At 38.0% G+C, this 22,163-nt stretch overlaps 1 protein-coding gene across 2 annotated transcripts in view; it reads left to right on the forward strand.

Annotated features, from left to right (window-relative positions):
• NAALADL2 (N-acetylated alpha-linked acidic dipeptidase like 2) overlaps positions 1 to 22,163 on the forward strand; it is a 1,193,283-nt gene that overhangs the window by 102,163 nt on the left and 1,068,957 nt on the right. Inside the window, exon 1 of one of the 2 annotated variants that reach the window (XM_032631174.1) lies at positions 10,189 to 10,230. The exons of the other annotated variant lie outside the window; for it this stretch is intronic. The gene's annotated coding sequence lies outside the window, so the exon portion shown is untranslated. Of the gene's footprint in view, positions 1 to 10,188; positions 10,231 to 22,163 lie in introns of those variants that run through there. 2 annotated transcript variants of the gene reach the window in all.

The following is a 22,163-nucleotide window of genomic DNA, read 5'->3' on the forward strand; positions in this document are numbered from 1 at the left end:
ATTTAGAGAATAAATGATAAAAAGCCATCCAATCATCTCAATAGACAAGGAAAAATCATTTGCCAAAATTTAATACCCATTGACTAGAGCCAGAGGTGGGGTGGAGAGAGGAATTAAGTATAAAAGGATATAAAAGAACTTCTTAGGATGATGGAAATGTTCTGTATATTAAATGTTGTGGTAGTTGCAAGGGTGAATTTGGTTGGGGAGGAAAAAAATATTTTTCCTCTACACATATTAGGTTCTCTGTCTGGGGCCCTATAAATTAGACTGGCAAAAGATAGGTTAACAGGAGAAAAACAAACAAAAAATTTATTAACATGTACATCACGCATATATGCATGGAAAGACCCAGTGATGAGTAACCCAAAGGGGTGGTTAGAACTTGGGCTTGTATACCACCTTAGGCTACACAAAGGAAAAGAGCTTTGGGCTTCTGGGTGGGGAAAGAAGGTTATGGGAAGGTTACAAGGAAAAGTATGTTAAACAAGGGTTGTCTCATGATGTTTGTTTATGCAGATTTAAATTCCTGCCTTCTCCTTTAGTAAGAGTTGCTAAGAACTCTCCTCTTCCTCTGTATGGGAGAGGGAGACACATTTTGCAAATGGAAAATTTCCTTATAAATGTAAATTTCCTTTACAAAAGGAAAACTTGTGCCCTGTTTTTAGAGCTTTTACTCTGCTGATTCTCAATGGCCTTTAGCTAAAAATAATCCATTTTGGGGTGGCATATTCTGGTACCCTTCAATACCTTTATCAAAATTTATCTAACAATGCACTTAAAGGGGATGCATTTTGTTGCATGTAAATTTTACCTCAATAGAGTAACAAAATTATACCAATATTTATTGCCATCAACAGTGAAAGAATGTATGGTAAACATTAAAAAAATGTTTTTGTTACATTACTAAAGGCAAGTTTCTCTTTATATCAGAAGATTTCTGAATTTACTGTTGAGGTTCGCCACTTAATGGAATCAGTTGTTTTTCTTTGAGGTGCGGCTGTTCGTTGTGGTGTGCTGGCTTCTCTCTAGCTGCGGCGTGTGGGCTCCAGGACGCGTGGGCTCTGTAGTTTGTGGCATGCCGACTCTCTTGTTGAGACACGCAAGCTCAGTAGTTGTGGTGTGTGGGCTTAGTTGCCCCGCGGCATGTGGGATCTTAGTTCCCTGACCAGGGATCCAACCCACGTCCCCTGCATTGGAATGCGGATTCTTTACCACTGGACCACCAGGGAAGTCCCTGGAATCATCTTTAGTGCATTAACAATTTGAAATTCAAATAAAGCGTGTCTAATATGCTAATTTGGTGGTCAGGATGAAGTATCATATTTATATAATTTTATATATTTACATTGTAATATTTGGAAACTGAAAATGGGAAGAAAGCTCAAATGGCTTGGTTATTAAAAAGCCAGTGGCTACATAGGCAAATGCTTCAGTGGGTAGGCAAGTAACATAAAAAAAACAGGACTGTACAGAGAGAACTGGACCCATTGGAAAGTGAATAACTCACCTAAAATCATTCAGGTACTATTTTTTAAGAAACAAGTCACCAGACAAACAAAATTTTCTGAGGACAGATAAGTTCAGAATTTGTGATGTCATAAAATAACCTTTAAATTAGAAAGTAGAATGTTCTCTTTAAATTTAGCTTCAGTATAAGTTGCCTTCCAAGTTTCTTGATATATTTTACATTTTCATCTCTGTTTTCACCACTTAACTTTTATTAGGTGCTAATGTTGCAGGAAAATGGGGTGTGAAATGATGGTCATGTCACAGGTCTTGGGCGAGTTCCTGGGATGGGCCACCAAGTAAGATTTCTTGGCTTCGTGCAGGAAAGAATTCAAGAGTGAGCCATAGTAAGGTGACAGCAGGTTTATTGAGAGAGATACAAATTCCATAGGCAGAATGCAGTCCATCTCAGAAGGTGAGAGTGGCCCCGTGCTGTGGAGGTGGTTAGTTTTTATGGGCTGGGTAATTTCATAGGCTAATGAGTAGGAGGATTATTCCAACTTTTTGGGGGAAGGGGTGGGGATTTCCAGGAATAGGGCCACAGCCCACTTTTTGGCCTTTTATGGTCAGCCTCAGAACTGTCGTGGTGCCTGTGAGCATGTCACTTAGCATATGCTAATGTGTTACAGTGAGCTCATAATGAGGCTCAGGGTCTACTGGAAGTTTGAATCTTCTGCCATCTTGGGCCTCATTGGTTCTAACCAGCTTATGTCATATCCTCAATGGCTATGTCATTCTTTTAAAGGTGGTGCCCTTCCCTCCTGTCTCACTAATAGGAGGAATTCAATCTCAAGTTCATCTTTTCAAAACATTGTGAATTTTTAAATATTATAAGTTTTGATTTGTCATTAATCTCAAGTAACTAATGAGTTTCTTAGGTTTTAGGAAAACTAAAGAAATTAATAGCTCTCTCAAAGTAGAAATCCGGTAATGTACAGGACACTTTATGAAAGAGGTATAGGGGAGGAAGAGAAAACTTTTTTTCTTTACTCCCCTAGGTTCAGTGGCTGAGGGCCCTGCAAATTAAACTGACAAAATAACAAGAGAGAAAAAAATAATTACATGCATAGGTACACACATTTGTACAGGGAGCTTGCACAGGCATGTGATTCTAGGAGTCAGAATTTGAGTCATATATCATCTTGGGCTAGGCAAAGGAGAAAGGATTTAAAACAACTGGGGGAGGGAGGTAAGTTATAGGAAGATGAGGGGAGGAATTGTATTGTAAAATAATGGTTATTTAGCAGGTTTATCATGCAGATAAGAGTCTGCTCTGGTGCTAAGAGCTGTCTCCAGAGTAGTTCTCTTCCTGGCAAGGGAGAGGGAGACACCGTTACAAATGGACACTTATGTCCCGCTTTTAAACAGAAAGGGGGGAAGGCAGAGACCTGATTGCCTTCAGCTCAAAACAATCAGTATGCCAAAGTAGCATATTTGGGAGTGGCATGTTCTGGCCTCTTCAGAGGGAAGCAGGAGTACTAGAAACATTGTGAATTAATCATCTCCCTTATGCTCTTTATTAATTCTATTTTAAAGTTTTTGGAGGAAGATGAAACATAATTGTGTTATGTTTTCAATTAACCAATCATTAAGTTTTTACTAAATGCTTATAAATCTGGCAGGTCTAAAAACAGCAACTAAAAAATGCTCTAGATGTGTGCCTTGAGAGTTGGAAGACAAGGTCATGTTTGCCCTGCATATTTTTAAAGATACTAAGGAAATAAAAATTAATTGATAGGGTAAAGGAAGACTAAAGGTTTTAGAAGAGGTGTGAGGGCCATGATGAAATAAATATTTAAATCTAACTTTAGCCATGGCGGGCCTATCTCTATGTTTATGTTTATTCATGCTTAAAATTGCTCACATGTTGTGAGTCCCTCGTTGCCCAGGGTGATCAGATACCACATTTTCCAGTGTCATCCTGGGACTCTTTTTTCCTGTATAGATTTTTTTCCCCTATTTCAGCCTATTATTCTGAAAAAAAATCTGTCTAGAGAATCTATGTTTATCCCTCTTCATTTGTTCTCTTTTTTTTTTTTCTCATTTTGTAAATCTGGTCACCATAGGAAAGACAGCAACCATTCACTTTAGAGAGAGTCTATTTTAAGTACTAGCTGCTGGGGGAAGGTTAGAGACTTTAATCCTTCATCGCCTCCTTTTCTCTAACAATGCTAGCTGGTAGGTAGTCAGCGGGAAAGTAGAAGAGAAGCTTTCAGAAAGAAAATATTCTCTGTAGAAAGTAGTGGCCCATTATGATGTTGAACAAAAGTAGTTCTCCTGGAATCATTTTTCTAGGAAAGCTTGTTATGCCACTTGACTTTATTAAAAAATAATAATATAAATAAATAAAAAGAAGAACAGAAAGAATAGGAAAAAAGAAAAGAGATAAACTAATTTTTCTTTGATCCCCCATAATTAATTTGTTATTGTTGACTACTGCTTTTGTTGATACTTCATAAATAGAAACCATAGCATAGTGTTAATTTTAATAAGTGTTATAGTTACTGTGTTTATTTTGGACATGTTCATCTATTATTGATATTTTAAGATATTAAGTGAAAGGAGTGGAATGTTTGTAAAGACTTGAGAAACCTGACCTTTTACCTCAGCTTCACCCTAGAAGAGGAAGCTGTTACCCCCTGAACAGCTGCTAAATGTTTTTTTCATTTAGTTAGTATTTGCCAAATTCCTGTAGCACAGTTGGCATTAATTGCTGTCTTTTTTTTTTTTTTTTGAGGCTATAGTGAAGAGGCTAAAGACTGGAAGCTATTTTACCTCTCAGCATGAATGTGCTCTACTTTTTCATATTATCAGAGCTGTTTTAGATCAGTCTTTGTCATGGAGATGAAACTTCTGTTTTTGGGATTGGTCATTTCAAGGTGTTTTGAGGAAATAAAATTATCTCCAAGCTAATGATACCATTTAAGCATTTTCACTGCATTTTTAAAAGATGACAGAGATAAATCATTTTGTCACCTTGGTGTTCCTATTAAACCTTAGTGTTCTGGGGTTTTAGCTATAGATGTTTTTTTCTAGCTTTATTGTAGATTTTTAACATGCCCTAAAATTTTCAAATTGATAAGTTCACCATTCTATGCTATATCAGGCAGTTAGCATGCATATTCCTTTGCTTTAATGCTCTTCTTTGGGCTCCTCTTGAGGGAGTTTTGCCACAGTTTGTGGAACAATTGATTATTAGATTAGATTAGGCAAGTGTGTGTGTGTGTGTGTGTGTGTGTGTGTGCACACGTGCATGTATGTGTATACCCTTCATTTTGTAGTTGCATGATAATAATATTAAATATACAGTTAAATTTTCTTAAACTATTTTCCCTTTTTCAGATGGTACTTAGATGGCTATCACAGCTAGTCTTCTTACTGTAAGTAGACTCACGAGGATGAGGCTGAGATTGCTAACGAGAGTATATCACTTTAAAACCCTGGCATTTGAAGCCAAGATTTCATGGGATCCTCATAAAAAGTGCATAAATCATTACATCAATACACTATGATTACAAGCTTGTATTTAGTTTTGTGTTAACACAGCTCTTCCACAATCTGAAACAGCGCTGTTCCCAGCAGTAAATTAGAATGATTTGTAATATCAGTCCTACCTTACTTTCCACCTGGCACCTTCATATGTCTGTTTTTTTTCATATGAGTGTCTTAATTATGTGAAGCAACCTACAAACCATCAGCAACTGTTAAGCAACTCTGTTGTGTGTAAGCATAAAATTTATATAGTTCCTTGGTTTCTTTGTTTAATAAAACTATAGTGGAAAGATCATTAAAATGACAATACTCTCCTTGCTATTAATTACAACTTATCTTGTTTCCTTGTTAATGGATGTTTCTTACTACTGGAGGAAATAAGTACTTTCTTGGTTCTCCATCAATATTAATTCTCTTAAGATTCTGTATGCAATCTTATGAAATAAAATTATAGAGAATTAAATGTTTAGTTATAGTAGTATTTAAAGGATACTTTTGCCCACCAGTCAATCCTAATACAGAGCACTGAGTAGGCCTTAATTTTCTTGACCAACTTTTTCTTTTATATTCACATGTATAGGGAAGTAGATATGTGCATATTACGTATTCAACTGTCTAGAATTTAGTGTCAAGTGTGCTTGGGGATGTCAGAGAAGCCTGAGTTAAATGAACTGGTTGTTAATGGAGGGTTAGGAGTCAGAAGGATGAAAAATTGTGGTGATAAAGGAGTGACATTATTGATTGGGCTGCTGTGAACATGGAAATAGCACGACTATGTTTTAGAAAAATCACTCTGGCAGATATAGAAAGGATGGATTAGAGGAAAGGAAGAATTCATTTTTAGGGAGTTACTGTCTTGGCAAGACATGATAATGGACTCACCTGCAGGAAATGGAAAGTTAAGGAGGTGGATTTCAATGGCATTGAGCAGACTTAGTGACTATTTGGGGAATGGGGGAGGTTACAAGCAAGGATAAATCCTAAGTTTCTGTCCGGGGCAACTGGGTGGATGGTAATACCCAGATCCGGAAGAGAGGGGGGAAAATGTGTTGGACCAGCACTCCCAATCATGAGAAAATCTTTATTTTTACCCATTGTTCTTATATAGTCCGTGCTCTTTCCTCCACCCCACCCCTGCTTACCTAGCTCTCTCTTTTCTAGGACTCAAAAGTATTTAGCAGTTACGAGGAGCGGGAATCACCCTAGGAATTCTTGGCTGCAACCAACCAACAATGTGTGATGAATAAGGGCTGTATTTTACGCAGATGAGTTTCTCAGGTAGTAAGAGTTGTCTCCAGGAGCAGTTCTCTTCCTGGTAGGGAGACACTTTTCCAAACAAAAATTTCCTGTATAGATTTAGGATACTCTGTTTTTAGATAGTAAGGGGAAGTAAAGAGCTTTTCCTGAGTCTACTCATCCTCAATTGCCTTTAGCTCCAAATATCCTTATACCCTGCAAGCACATCTACCTAATTCTTGGAACTGTAACCTCAAAGATCCATCCTGGTTGCTGAGCCTGGAATTTCCTTCCAATGATGGTTTGCAAGATTGCAGTTTTGAGAGGTTCTAATCCTTTTCTCTCTAGCCTTTTCTCTCCATGGATATCTATGCTTTTGATCAAGTTGTTGTTCTACTTGTGTTATACATTTTACTGTGAAAATGAGTACCATGTTTCTGTAATTATTGCATGTATTGTGACATTTTACATACCCAGTGTCCCATGTTCCATAGCATACAATGCCAACATTTATAACTTTGAGTAATTACTTCATATTTTTTTCAAATCTTCACATATATCTTCCCTTTAAAATCAGAACTAAATAATCACTTCAATAACTAACTACCCACAACAAATTTAAACTGTAACATTGGTTTCTTCTTTGTTTGTAGTTCTAGGTAGAACCCTTAAAATGAGTGATAAAGGATAGCATTTATAACACTCTCTTTTGCCCACTCTCTCCTTGGAGTGCTTTAGAAATACAATGTTGGAAATACAAATAGGTGATGTGGCTGGAAGTCTTGTTTTTTATTATGTCACCTAAGTTGTTTAAAAAATGTGCACAGTAGTTTTTATAGCAAAGTCTCAGAATGCGTATAAAGGACACATTCACTCGTAGAGGCGTTCTTTCAAAGATTTTGAATTTTTTTCTTAATAATTATATTAGTTTCTTCTTCACCATTCAGTGAAGCTATTCTGCCTAATGCCACTCATGCCTTTTGTTTTTGGTGCCTGTGTGTGTGTGTGCTAAACTAATGCATACTTTTTTTTTTTCTCTTTCATTTACTTCTTTTAACTTTGATTTTTTTTTCTTTTTGGAAATTCTCATGAGCGTCCTCATGAAACATGTCCTTCTAGCTCTTAGTTATTTGCTCTTTTTTTTTCAGTATTATTTATTTATGTTTGGCTGCGTTGGGTCTTCGTTGCTGCACGCGGGCTTTCTCTAGTTGTGGCAAGTGGGGGCTACTCTTCCTTGTGGTACATGGGCTTCTCAGCAGTGGCTTGTCTTTGTTGTGGAGCACGGGCTCTAGGCACTTGGGCTTCAGTAGTTGTGGCATGCAGGCTCTAGAGCACAGGCTCAGTAGTTGTGGCGCACTGGCTTAGTTGCTCCGCAGCATGTGGGATCTTCCTGGACCAGGGCTCGAACCTGTGTCCCCTGCACTGGCAGGTGGATTCTTAACCACTGAGCCACCAGGGAAGTCCCTAGTTATAACTTACCTACTTCCCCCTCCCATCTCTTTTCATTTTTGAAATTTAATTTGTCGTTTTTCCCTCCTCGAATATCTTCCATCATATTCTTTGCTAAGCAACGTTCTTTTCTTTGAGATCCTTTAATTCACCCTTTTTGATGATGGTAATTTATTCATCTTTACAATATTTGTTGAAGGCATAGTATGTGGTTGAAACTGTGCTAAGGTGCTAGGGATGTAGTGATGGACACAAAAAGGTTCTCTGACATACACCTTTTAAGGACAGAAATAATTAAGCTGTACATATAATGCAAGGTGATAAGAGCCGTGGCTGAATGAAAAGTTCTGAGTTGTTAAGGGACCTCTGGAAGCGCATAGAAGAGACTTCAACCAAGATTGGATTGAAGAATTCCTGCATGTGAAGTAGTCAGGCAAAGGGGACATGATGAAGGCAGAAGTTTTCCAGGGAGCCATGGCCCGGGAGAGAGGGAGAGCGAGAGCGAGAGAGCGAGAGCGAGAGCGAGAGTGAGAGTGAGAGTGAGAAAGTGTGTGTTCAGGGCCCTTTATTAGTGTTGAAACTGTTTCACTATGTATATTTATGTTACTTTCTGTGCGGCTACAAAAACTTTGGAGGTTTCTGTTTATGTTTTAACTCTGCTCAAAAATAGGACTTCTCTATTCTACTTTCGTAATAACTTCCCACATGCCATAATTCAGCTGGTAGATAATCGGTGATTTATACCCGTTATTGACTAATTTTAGGTGCCTGGGGCAGGTATGTAAATGCATTTCCAAGTTTGTGAGTGAGAATTGATATGTGTGTTTCTCCTTTTATGGGGAAGTCAGAATGTGATGATTATAGTGTCTTATTGGCAAACATTCAATTTCAGTTTACTTTCGGTAAAGAACGAGCTGGCTATATATATTACATTATGCAATTGTGCTAGGCAAAGACTGCTTTAATCCGGAACAAACCATAACCTGGATTTTAAATCAGAGGTTTATGACATTATGAAGATAAAATGGGCCTTAATTAATAAATGGTCAGCTCATTTTATAGATGAAGAAACTGAGACCTAGAGAGGTTAATGAAAGAAAGAACTGTAAATTAACTGTGATGAGGATTTGTGTGTGTGATGTTTGTTTTTATTCTGATACTTTTGAGAATAACTATTCTACTTGTTTGCCATTTCTTTTGTTTACATAACTTATATAATCATTTTTTCATTAATAATCTAGGAGACATAGTGTATAGATTACTTTTAAATTGAAAATTAAAGAACTATTAAAGTAGGAGACGTTTGAACCTCAGATTTTTTTTTTTTAACTAGTGTGACCAAAACTAAAAGTTAAGGAATTCTAGAGGAAGGAAGTAGAGATTGTTTTGTATTCAAATGTCTTATAGGAGAGCTTAAATAAATTGACTTATTTTTGTCATCTACTTCCTCTCTTGTAAATGAATAAATTTCTAAGTGTTGCTCATCTTTGCTAGGGATTTTTGTTTGTTTGTTTGAGGCAGAACAGTTTAGCTTAATATCACTATGTTTCTATTTAAAAGGCAATGTAAATATCAGTATCCTTCTTTAACCAGTGAGGACCTTGAGGGGCTCTAAGATTGGATAAAATCATTGCTTTAAGGTCTCTCAGTTAATAAGTAACAGCTGATGTCAGAACATAGTGACATCAGTGCTCTGGTTCCACATTCTTTCCATCCCTCAGAAGGAGAGGAACAAGAGGAGGGAGTAAGGAGAGAAGGAAGAGGGTATAGGAGGAAAAGGAAGAAGAGGAGGGGCAGAGAGAGGAGGAAGAATGTTGCTTGTTGTGTTTATTATTCACAATGTTTAGCACAGTCATACATTATTGCTTTGAATCTTTATAACAATCTTCTGAAATTGGTATTTTACATTTTTTTCCCCAATATACAGTTGAGGAAACTGAGGCTCAAAGAAGTTATATTTCTCGTTCATAGTTACACGGCTAGTACTAGAGCTACTCCAAAGCCTGTCTTTCTACCACTGCACAAAACTGATTCCCATGCTGTCACTTATTTCCCTGTATTTTTTTAAATGGACACTGCAAACGTCACTTTAAATTTTATTTTATTTCTATAAGAGGAGCAGATTGGGAACAGTAACAAACAAAACTCTGGCTCTGCACCATGGTGTGTTGAACACTATTTGGAGGGGGGGAAGTGTAGAAACGTTTCTGGACTAAAGTGAAAGTTGGGAATTAAAAGTTAACATCAAGATTGAAACAAAGCCACATTTTGTGAAGTACACACTAATAGCAGTCCATTCGATCAAAGGATGTGATCTCACTTCACAGTAAAACAGGTCCTGCAAGCCCAGGTAACTCAGGAAGCAGAATGGTAATTATTCACAGAAGAAAGCAGGTAGTATACTGTTACATTACTACAGGAGAAAGTCAGAAGGTCACAAAGCTTACAGGGTAACTGACACAACTGAAACTGCTTGGCCCCCTTTAAAAAGAAATAATAAAATGGGAGAGAATGAAGCAAATTTACCTAACACAGCTTTGCAAGGTAAGTGCCAACAGCTTCTGAAATGGTAGCAATCAGACGTGTAAGTGGTGTCGATTACAAAGTGTGTGTATGTGCTTGAGCGCGCGCGCACGCGCCCCCCCCCCCCGCCACCCCGCTGAGTTTCGAGGTGTGCTTTGAAGGTGGGAAAAGAGGTGGGGATTGTTGTTTCTGAAGAAGCAACTGTGTCGGTTTTGCTCAACTACTCAACCTACACAGAAACACCAATTTGGTGGAGTAGGGAAAGCCTTATCCTTACTCCCCACTGTAATGCTGGAGAAATGGTACAACCTACTTCCAGTGCATTTTCATGTTAAACTTTTGCTAGCATTGGACGAATATCGATTTTTGTCTCTGTGGGATTTTAATTAGTAATCAGATTTTACCATCTCTGGGGTTTACCAGCTAAGTGTCCTTGTAATTAATATAACCAGTTTTTTTAAAGGTAGAAAACAAGTCTCAGAGGGCAGCGTATCGTTAGGGAGAGCAGTTGGTTTTACAGGTTTTACTTCATCAGATACCTTTGTCCTTTGAAGGGACTGGCTTTGTTGACATTGGCTTGACTAGGCTTCTATGGTTAGGCTTGTTGATAGACACAAATACAAGTTCTCTTAACACTTTCCACTTTTTTGAATGAAGAAAGTTCCTTTTAAAAAAAGAAATAGAAAATGGGCTGAATGTGTATTTGTTGCCATGATTTCTAGTAGTCTTCTCTCTTATGAATTATTTACCACCTTTACAAGTGACACTTTGAACAAGGTATTTTTAAAAAATCTACTTGATAATGATATTTTTATTTGTTTAATTATGTTCTTGTGAAGCTACCAACAAGAAAATCCCCAAACTACTCAGTTTTCCATTAAGTACACATAACCAAACATGTAAGTACATCTGTGAAATACAGCACACCTGAGAATAACAATAAGATGATCATAGACATGCCTGGTCATAAAAGTATATCACCCATTTTTATAGAGTTAAATAATCTTCCAGAATACCTGTATTTTTCTTTATTTTCTTTAATTCTTTCTCCACCTATCTTGCTTAAGAATCCCAGAATTTTATTTCTATTTTTGCAGGTTTCCTAAAAAAATTTGTTTTGAAATATTGCATAAAATGCTATTAAATCATTTTTAATTTAAAGATTAATTTTAAAAGTTATTTAGTGCATTCTATTGAAGAAAAACAAGGTAAAAGGCTCATTCAGTATAACTCTATGAAATAATTTATTTGTATGTGTTTTATGGACAAAATGATATTATGTATGTGATTATAACATTTACCTTAACTGTCTCTGCAGTATTTTTCTGTGGAAAAGTATATGGGAGGCATCTAGGTTGTTAAAGTTGCTCGTATAATAATGATTTTGTATCAGATGTATATGACTGTTTGGCAGCCCCCTGAATAGCTCATCCTAGGCCTTGTGGGTTCATCCCCTGAGTCTGTGTTTGGGATTGAAATAAACTGAGGAGTAACCTGGCCTCTCCCCTCTCCCCTTATCATCCCTCTTTGTGTCAGGATCAGAGGTAATATTTGCTTCTTATTTTAGAGTCCTAGATTGTGTATAGATCTTCTGTTGTTTTGGGTTTTTTTCTTTTCTTTTCTTCTGGCCCTTTTATGTATGTTATGATTCTGGTAATATGTTCCACTGTGGAAGGGTAACTTTCCCTTCCTCCTATCTACTGACTTTTCCAATTATTTACAGAATTAATAATTAGCATATATCAGAAAAACATGCATAAAATTTAAAACAAGAGCTATGATAAATAATTTGAATGTCATGGTTTAAGTTAGAAAACAATGTGCCTTGGTTCATAGTTGGGGAATACTTGTGAAATCAGTTCTATCCTGGGGTATTTTCCTTTGTGCACTCTGTGAAGACTTTTCAGTAGGAATGTGTACTCTTCTGATCATATCTGAGTTGAAATGCATCCTTGGTAGGTCTACAAATAGTTCAGATCTATCTTCTTGGAGTGTTGAAATGCTTCCATTCCAGACATATTTGCCTTAAGATTATTAAGTGAACCTATTAATCAGTGAGAATTAATGAGAAACAAAGATGCTTCACCTTGGTTTGAAATTATTTCTGGATTTTTTTTTTTAATATAAAGGAAAGTGGTGTAGAGATAACTTGTACCTTTATTTGTATGTGTGAAGGTAAGAGATTTTTGATGTTTGTTTAATATCTTATAAGACAAATCAGGATATATCCTGGAGTCTTTATTCATGGATTGCTCTAACAGTATTCTGTTTTCTATGCAATACCTAGTCCTATATCTGAGCTTGAGTTTAAAAATTACCAAAGTAAATGAAAAAGATATTTGAAATGTTGTTTAATCTCGCCTTTGACTTAACAGCATTTATAAAAGATTCTGAAGTTCTCTAAAATAATACTAATTATTGTCAGCTCTGCTTACAAATGAGTGTTCTCTAATAGAAATGACTATATTCAAATGTTTTGTACATTCAACCTATGGGTGATAGGTTTAAGAGTTTTGGCTATGAAGATAATAAGTAGATAATAAACAGAGGATTTTCATTAGAACTCCATCTTGTGCCTTGAATAATGGTTTTCTAAGGCCATGTATCTAGATTGTCTAGCTCATTGGACCATCTCTAATTACAACTTGGAGCGCTAGCCATAGACGTTCAGAAATTATTCATTTTAGCACTATATCCTTTAGGTCTCTGACCCATTATTATACCCAGGGAGCTGGTTGATTGTGCCCTGGTTAGTGGAGCCCTTAAGCTGTCAACATTTAATGTTTCCAATGGTATTGGGAACCTATCTTTTCCTGAATGAGAGTGAAATCTTTCCAAGGTTATCTTCAGCTTAATGTGAACACATCTCAATTATCTTTTCAAGTATAAGAAGCAAACTCTCCCTTTCAGTCTCAATGATACAGTAACTCCACAGACATTTATGTAAAAATTTCTCACATGAAGGTTCATAATATTCTCTGGATTCATAAAATAGAATTATCTTGGGGAGGAGAGAATACTAGAAAAATTTTTTTCTAATTTTTGAAAATACAAGTAAAATGTACAAATCATATGGCATCAAGAATAGGGGTAAGTGCTTTCTGAGCCTTGTTATTTGCTGAGGAAAGAAAGCAGAATTTCCTACATAATATCTATAAACACATGTACCACTGAGTGGCACGTTGTCAGTTTGTGACAGTAGTGAAAGGCCATGGCTGGGATGACAGGAGGGTGGAAACTCCCTTCTTGGCCGGGAGTTATCTGGAAAATGCCTTAGGCTAAGGCTCTCAAAAGGCTACCCTTGGGCACGTAAGGGACCCTTACCTATTGTCTCTCAGGAAGGACAGGCATTTTCTGCTTCTCCCAGGGTTCTCATTAACAGGCAGGGCAGACCCTAATCAGAACTAAAATAAATAAATATTAAGGGAAAGACTCTCTCACTACCCAGCTGTGTTCCTCGTCCACTGAGTCCCTCCTACCTCAGGAACTCAGCCCCATGAGCTCTTCTTTCTCTCCTCCTCTTCCTTGGTCAAAACATGTCCAAGGCCACATGGCTCTTTGTAAAGAATATGAGATACTGATTTATCCTCAGAATTATTTGAATAACAGGAATCTGAGTTCTGTGCCAGAACAACCTTGTGAGAGGAGGTTTCTTTGAGTGGGGTCTCCCCTGGGCTACTCAACACAACCTCATCACTCAGGCTGCCTACTTCTCTGCTGCTCGGATGTTTTCCAGCACCTTCTAATTAAAGCCCTTCTTCTTACCTTAGTTCTTCTTAGTTCTCTAGATTTAGGAAACCCCTATTCTAAAGGCTACGAAAGACTAGAACTCAAGTGGAAAAGATGTTTCCAAGTACAGAAGGTTGGCTAGACTGTTTCAAATGCAAGGCCAGTTCTAGGTAGCTGTCAGCAGAGAGGAGAACTCTTCACCAACCCACTGAGGGAGAATTTGGCTGTCAAAGCTAGGGAAAAGAAATCTGTAGAATGTTAACATTTTCAAGATAGAGAGGAGCTTAGAGGGCCTCGAGTCCAAAATTTTTACTTTGTAGAGAAGCGAACAGAGATCCTTTGAAGGTACAAAAATTTCCCTTGGTTTCTCAGAAGCAGTTGCCAGAACCCAGGTCTCCACCCTAGCTGCCTAAAGCCTATAATTTGATGGAGGAATTTGGCACATTATTTTCTAGGGGTATTTACTTTCCTATTTCCAGAAGGGAAATCAGGCTTGTAAATGCTTTCCATATTGACATATTTAGTTTCTACAGTCATGACCTGGAAATCATTGTCCAGTATTCAGTCTGGCTTTTATAGGACTGCTCCATCCAGGCTTGGGTTTTCTCTTGACTCCAAAGAAGTTACTTTGGCTTTTGAGACATTTACTTATCTTTCATCACAACAAGGAGGAATTGGCTTGAAATTCCATAGGCACATGCAACAGATGTTTCTCGTGATACAGCCATTTTTTAAAAGAAATTATGCTTATTCTGTTTGGCTAGTGTAAGAAAAAAAAAAAATCCAGGTGGGAACGTACCTTAGTGTCCGTGCTTCTCAGTTGCAGCCCAGGGGCAGCAGTACTGCATACCCCAGCCAGTTATACTGGCTTGGTGTGCATGTTTACTTTCTATGATGGGAAAAATATCTCTGCGTTCATCATCATAAACCATGCCTGTGAGTGCTTTGAAAGCTTTCTAAAACCCCAAAGAGAACTCACCAGTTCGTGAATCTTCCTTCCCACCCAATAGAACTTTAATAGCATTTTCAATTAAGAGAAGTGCACAGAGGTCTTGTGTAACCTATTTGTTTTCTAGGAGGAAGCTTTCACCAGCTCTGAGTGAGAGGCTGGTATACTTGAAAACCTGAGGCACTTTGGAAATGAAATTTAGTTATTGAGGTAACAGGGCATTTTAGAGTTGAAATTTCCAGAAGCTCTGCTGGAGAGGTCTTATAATCTAAGGACGAAATCAAGCATAATCGGAGCAAGTAAAATTGTAGAGAATGTCAAGGCATGAAATCCCAAGTGAGTCTGCCCGAAGTGTGTAGGCAAAAGAGCATGAGAAGATGGATTGGGGACTTTTCCCAAGTACGAGGCAAAGAACCCTTGCAGCAGGCAAACAGGTATTGTTATAAAGCAGGTGTTGTTATAACCACAGACACATATCCAGGAATTTATAGAGAAATCTAGGAATTTATAGACAGTTTCATAGAGGAGATATGATGTGAACTGACTCTGGACAAAATAAGTGGCAGAAAGAAGAAAGTTTTTCCTGGCAAAATGAACAGCAGAGACAAGGCATAGAAATTGTATCTGTCCATGCATTTACTTGCTTTATTTTCTACTCTTACTGAAAACAAAGGATTTTCCAAAAATTACTGTAGTAGAGCCTTGAACAACATGGGTTTGAACTGCACAGGTATACTCATATGTGGACTTTTTTCACTTAATACATACTACAGTACTACACAATCTGAAATTGGAACTCGGTTTAGAACCACAATCTGGAGGGCTGTAGGGCCCACTGTAAAGTTGTCTGTGGCTTTTCAACTTTATGGGGGGTGGGGGAGTTGATGCTCCTAACCTCTGAGTTGTTCAAGGGTCACTGTACTTTGAAATAGGCTACAAATAAATAAACCTAATAAAAAAATAAGGTTAAAATAATATGTTAAAATTTATATGTAAAATGTATGCCAAAACATTCTAAATAGCTACCAAACAAGTCACAAATTTGCTTTCAAGCTTCCTAGCAGCCAAAAGAAAAATATTGGTCTTAAGATTAATGGTGTTCAAACCATATAAAAATGTGGCAGTTATTCAGGAGAGGCATAGATTTCTTGATTATACATGGTGATGGAAGTCAAAATTATTTCTATAGATGACAGGAGACAGGACTAATTAGAAGAAAGGTTTTTTTTATTAGGCAACAATGAGACATAAAGGTAAAAGAATTATAGAGATAAAGAAAATAGTATTATTTAACTCATCTCAGAATCTTCACATGGATGATTTTCTTTGAGCCCCTTAAGCTGCTGCATTGTCCTATCAGATGTTTGTCAGAAAAAAAAAAAAAAATTATGCAGAAAAAGTTTCAAACGTATAAGTCTGAAAATAAAAAGACATAAAAAGGGCTTCCCTGGTGGCGTGGTGGTTGAGAGTCCGCCTGCCGATGCAGGGGACGCGGGTTCGTGCCCCGGTCCGGGAGGATCCCACATGCCGCGGAGCGGCTGGGCCCGTGACCCATGGCCGCTGGGCCTGCGCGTCCGGAGCCTGTGCTTCACAACGCGAGAGGCTGCAACAATGAGAGGCCCGCGTACCACACACACACAAAAAAAAAAAAAAAAAAAAAAAAGACATAAAAAGAAAACAAAAGAATATTTAAGAAATATAGACTTTATAAAAACTAAGTTTACATGATTTAAATATTCACAGTTAAAATTCAGAATATAAAAAATAGGTCATTTTGAAAGTTGGGCTGCTATATATATTTTATAAGCATATGGTATTATGCAAGTATCTCTCCTGGAGCGGATTTTATGTGGGTGTTGCGTGTTCATGTTGGTTAATGAAAGGTTTAGTACAGTCACTGTGACAGGTTTGGTGGTGGGGCCGTGGGTGGTGGGTGGGTCAGGGATAGAGTGTAACAATAAAGAAGAGCACATTGGTATTGATAATAGTCATGTTGCATTGTAAATCTACTTTAAAGACTTTAATCTGTAAACTTTAGGTACAATGAGGTAATAATGTTGCCTTAAGTTTTTATTTTCCATACATTTAAATAGTAATTTGGGGGAAAAAATTTAATGAGAAGATAGTAATGGTTTTTCATTCTTTCTTTTTTTGTTGTTTTTAAACATCTTTATTGTAGTATAATTGCTTTACAATGGTGTGTTAGTTTCTGCTTTATAACAAACTGAATCAGTTATACATATACATATGTCCCCAAATTTCTTGATCTTGCGTCTCCATCCCTCCCACCCTCCCTATCCCACCGCTTTAGGTGGTCACAAAGCACCGAGCTGATCTCCCTGTGCTAGGTGGCTGCTTCCCACTAGCAATCTATTTTACGTTTGGTAGTGTATATATGTCCATGCCACTCTCTCACTTTGTCCCAACTTACCTCTCACTTTGTCCCAACTCACCCTTCCCCCTACCCATATCCTCAAGTCCATTCTCTAGTAGGTCTGTGTCTTTATTCCCGTCTTGCCCTGGGCTCTTCATGACCATTGTTTTTCTTTTTTTTCTTTTTAGATTCCACATATATGAGTTAGCATATGGTATTTGTTTTTCTGACTTACTTCACTCTTTATGACAGACACTAGGTCCATCCACCTCACTACAAATAACTCAATTTCATTTCCTTTTATGGCTGAGTAATATTCCATTGTATATATGTGCCACATCTTCTTTATCCATTCATCTGTTGATGGACACAGGTTGCTTCCATGTCCTGGCTTGATAATTAGAGCTGCAATGAACATTGTGGTACATGACTCTTTTTGAATTATGGTTTTCTCAGGTATGCCCAGTAGTGGGATTGCTGGGTCATATGGTAGTTCTATTTTTAGGTTTTTAAGGAACCTCCATACTGTTCTCCATAGTGGCTGTATCAATTTACATTCCCACCAACAGTGCAAGAGGGTTCCCTTTTCTCCACATGAGATGATCATATGGTTTTTCTCCATCAATTTGTTAATATGGTGTATCACATTGATCGATTTGCATATATTGAAGAATCCTTGCATTCCTGGGATAAACCCCACTTGATCATGTTGTATGATCCTTTTAATGTGCTGTTGGATTCTGTTTGCTAGTATTTCATTGAGGATTTTTGCATCGATGTTCATCAGTGATATTGGCCTGTAGTTGTCTTTCTTTGTGACATCCTTGTCTGGTTTCAGTATCAGGGTGATTGTGGCCTCGTAGAATGAGTTTGGGAGTGTTCCTCCCTCTGCTATATTTTGGAAGAGTTTGAGAAGGATAGGTGTTAGCTCTTCTCTAAATGTTTGATAGAATTTGCCTGTGAAGCCATCTGCTCCTGAGCTTTTCTTTGTTGGAAGATTTTTAATCACAGTTTCAATTTCAGTGCTTGTGATTGGTCTGTCCATATTTGCTATTTCTTCCTGCTTCACTCTCAGAAGGTTGTGCATTTCTAAGAATTTGTCTATTTTTTCCAGGTTGTCCGTTTTATTGTCATATAGTTGCTTGTAGTAATCTCTCATGATCCTTTGTATTTCTGCAGTGTCAGTTGTTACTTCTCCTTTAGCATTTCTAATTCTATTGATTTGAGTCTTCTCCCTTTTTTTCTTGATGAGGCTGGCTAATGGATTATCAATTTTGTTTATCTTCTCAAAGAACCAGCTTTTAGTTTTATTGATCTTTGCTATTGTTTCCTTCATTTCTTTTTCATTTTTTTCTGATCTGATCTTTATGATTTCTTTCCTTCTGCTAACTTTGGGGTATTTTTGTTCTTCTTCCTATAACTGCTTTAGGTTTAAGGTTAGGTCGTTCCTTGGAGATGTTTCTTGTTTCTTAAGGTAGGATTGTATTGCTCTAAACTTCCCTCTTAGAACTGCTTTTGCTGCATTCCATAGGTTTTAGGTCATCCTGTTTTCATTATCGTTTGTTTTTAGGTATTTTTTGAATTCCTTTTTGATTTCTTCAGTGATCTCTTGATTATTAAGTAGTGTGTTGTTAGCCTCCATGTGTTTGTATTTCTTACAGAGTTTTTCCTGTAATTGATATCTAGTCTCATAGCATTGTGGTCAGAAAAGATACTTGATACGATTTCAATTTTCTTAAATTTACCAAGGCTTGATTTTTTTTTTTACACTTTTTTTTTTTGTGGTACGTGGGCCTCTCACTGCTGTGGCCTCTCCCGTTGCGGAGCACAGGCTCCGGACGCGCAGGCTCAGCGGCCATGGCTCACGGGCCCAGCCGCTCCACGGAATGTGGCATCTTCCCGGACCGGGGCACAAACCCGTGTCCCCTACATCAGCAGGTGGACTCTCAACCACTGCGCCACCAGGGAAGCCCCCAAGGCTTGATTTTTGACCCAACATATGATCTATGCTGGAGAATGTTCTGTGAGCACTTGAGAAGAATGTGTTTTCTGTTGTTTTTGGATGGAATGTCCTACAAATATCAATTAGGTCCATCTTGTTTAAGGTATCATTTAAAGCTTGTGTTTCCTTATTTATTTTCATTTTGGATGATCTGTGCATTGGTGAAAGTGGGGTGTTAAAGCCCCCTACTATGATTGTGTTACTGTTGATTTGCCCTTTTATGGCTGTTAGTATTTGCCTTATGTATTGAGGTGCTCCTATGTTGGGTGCATAAATATTTACAATTGTTATACCTTCTTCTTGGATTGATCCCTTGATCATTATGTAGTGTCCTTCTTTGTCTCTTATAATAGTCTTTGTTTTAAAGTCCATTTTGTCTGATATGAGAATTGCTACTCCAGCTTTCTTTAGATTTCCATTTGCATGGAATAACTTTTTCTATCCCCTCACTTTCAGTCTATATGTGTCCCTAGGTCTGAGGTGGGTCTCTTGTAGACAGCATATATATGGGTCTTGTTTTTGTATCCATTCAGCCAATATATATATCTTATGGTTGGAGCATTTAATCCACTTACATTTAAGGTAATTATCGATATGTATGTTCCTATTACCATTTTCTTAATTGTTTGGGGTTTGCTATTGTAGGTCTTTTCCTTCTCTTGTGTTTCCTGCCTAGAGAAGTTCCTTTAGCATTTGTTGTAAAGCTGGTTTGGTGGTGCTGAATTCTCTTAGCTTTTGCTTCTCTGTAAAAGTTTTAATTTCTCCGTCACATCTGAACGGGATCCTTGCCTGGTAGAGTAATCTTGGTTGTAGGTTTTTCTCCTTTATCACTTTAAATATGTCCTGCCACTCCCTTCTGGCTTGCAGAGTTTCTGCTGAAAGATCAGCTGTTAACCTTATGGGGTTTCCCTTGTGTGTTTTTTGTTGTTTTTCCCTTGCTGCTTTTAATATTTGTTCTTTGTATTTAATTTTTAATAGTTTGATTAATATGTGTCTTGGCATGTTTCTCCTTTGATTTATCTTGTATGGGACGTTCTGTGCTTCCTGGAGTTGATTAACTATTTCCTTTCCCATATTAGGGAAGTTTTCAACTATAATCTCTTCAAATATTTTCTCAGTCCCTTTCTTTTTCTCTTCTTCTTCTGGGACCCCGATAATTCGAATGTTGGGTGCCTTTAATGTTGTCCCAGAGGTCTCTGACACTCTCCTCAATTCTTTTTTTTTTTGTTTGTTTATTCTGCTCTGCAGTAGTTATTTCCACTATTTTATCTTCCTGGTCACTTATCCATTCTTCTGCCTCAGTTATTCTGCTATTGATCCCTTCTAGAGAATTTTTAATTTCATTTATTGTGTTGTTCATCACTGTTTGTTTGCCGTTTAGTTCTTCTAGGTCCTTGTTAAAGGTTTCTTGTATTTTCTCCATTCTATTTCCAAGATTTTGGATCATCTTTACTATCATTATTCTGAATTCTTTTTCAGATAGATTATTTCCTCTTCCTTTGTTACGTCTTGTTGGTTTTTGCCTTGCTGTTTCATCTGCTGTGTGTTTCTCTGTCTTCTTATTTTGCTTAACTTACTGTGTTTGGGGTCTCCTTTTCGCAGGCTGCTGGTTTGTAGTTCCCGTTTTTTTTTGGTGCCTGTCTCCAGTGGCTAAGGTTGTTTCAGAGGGTTGTGTAGTCTTCCTGGTGGAGGGGACTAGTGCCTGTGTTCTGGTGGATGAGACTGGATCTTGTCTTTCTGGTGGGCTGGTCCACGTCTGGTGGTGTGTTTTGTGCTTTCTGTGGCCTTATGATTTTAGGCAGCCTCTCTGCTAATGGATGGGGTTGTGTTCCTGTCTTGCTAGTTGTTTGGCAAAGGGTGTCCAGCACTGTAGCTTGCTGGTCATTGAGTGGAGCTGGGTCTTGGAGTTGAGATGGAGATCTCTGGCAGATTTTCACTGTTTGATATTATGTGGAGCTGGGAGGTCTCTTGTGGACCAGTGTCCTGAACTTGGCTCTCCCACCTCAGAGGCGCAGCCCTGATGCCTGGCTGGAGCACCAGGAACCTGTCATCCACACGGCTCAGAATAAAAGGGGTAAAAACAAGAAAGAAAGAAAGAAACGAGAAGATAATATAAAATAACGTATAATATAATAAAATAAAGTTATTAAAATAAAAAATAATTGTTAAAATTTTTTTTTAAATAATAAAAAAAGAAAGGATGAAAGAAGAGAGTAACCAAACCAAAAAACAAATCCACCAATGATAACAAGTGCTAAAAAGTATACTTAAAAAACAAAACAAAACAAAACAAAACAAAAAAACCATGGGCAGCCAGAACCCTAGGACAAATGTTAAAAGCAAAGCTGTACAGACAAAATCACACACAGAATCATACACATACACACTCACAAAAAGAGAAAAAGTGAACAAAGTATATATATTGTTGCTCCCAAAGTCCACCTCCTCAATTTGGGAAGATTCCTTGTCTATTCAGATATTCCACAGATGCAGGGTACGTCAAGTTGATTGTGGAGATTTTATCCGCTGCTCCTGAGGCTGCTGGGAGAAATTTCCCTTTCTCTTCTTTGTTCCCACATTTCCTGGGGTTCAGCTTTGGATTTGGACCCACCTTTTGCATGTAGGTTGCCTGAGGGCATCTGTTCTTCCCTCAGACAGGGCGGGGTTAAAAGAGCAGCTGATTTGGGAGCTCTGGATCACTCAGGCCTGGGGGAGGGAGGGGTACGGATGCGGGGCGAGCCTGTGGTGGCAGAGGCCGGCATGACGTTGCACCAGCCTGAGGCGGCAGTGCGTTCTCCCGGGGAAGCTGTCCCTGTATCCTGGGACCCTGGCAGTGGCGGACTGCACAGGCTCCCGGGAGGGGAAGTGTGGAGAGTGCTCGCACACAGGCTTCTTGGTGG

This window comes from Phocoena sinus, chromosome 4 (genome assembly GCF_008692025.1).
Source record: "Phocoena sinus isolate mPhoSin1 chromosome 4, mPhoSin1.pri, whole genome shotgun sequence".
NCBI classification, from domain to species: domain Eukaryota; kingdom Metazoa; phylum Chordata; class Mammalia; order Artiodactyla; family Phocoenidae; genus Phocoena; species Phocoena sinus.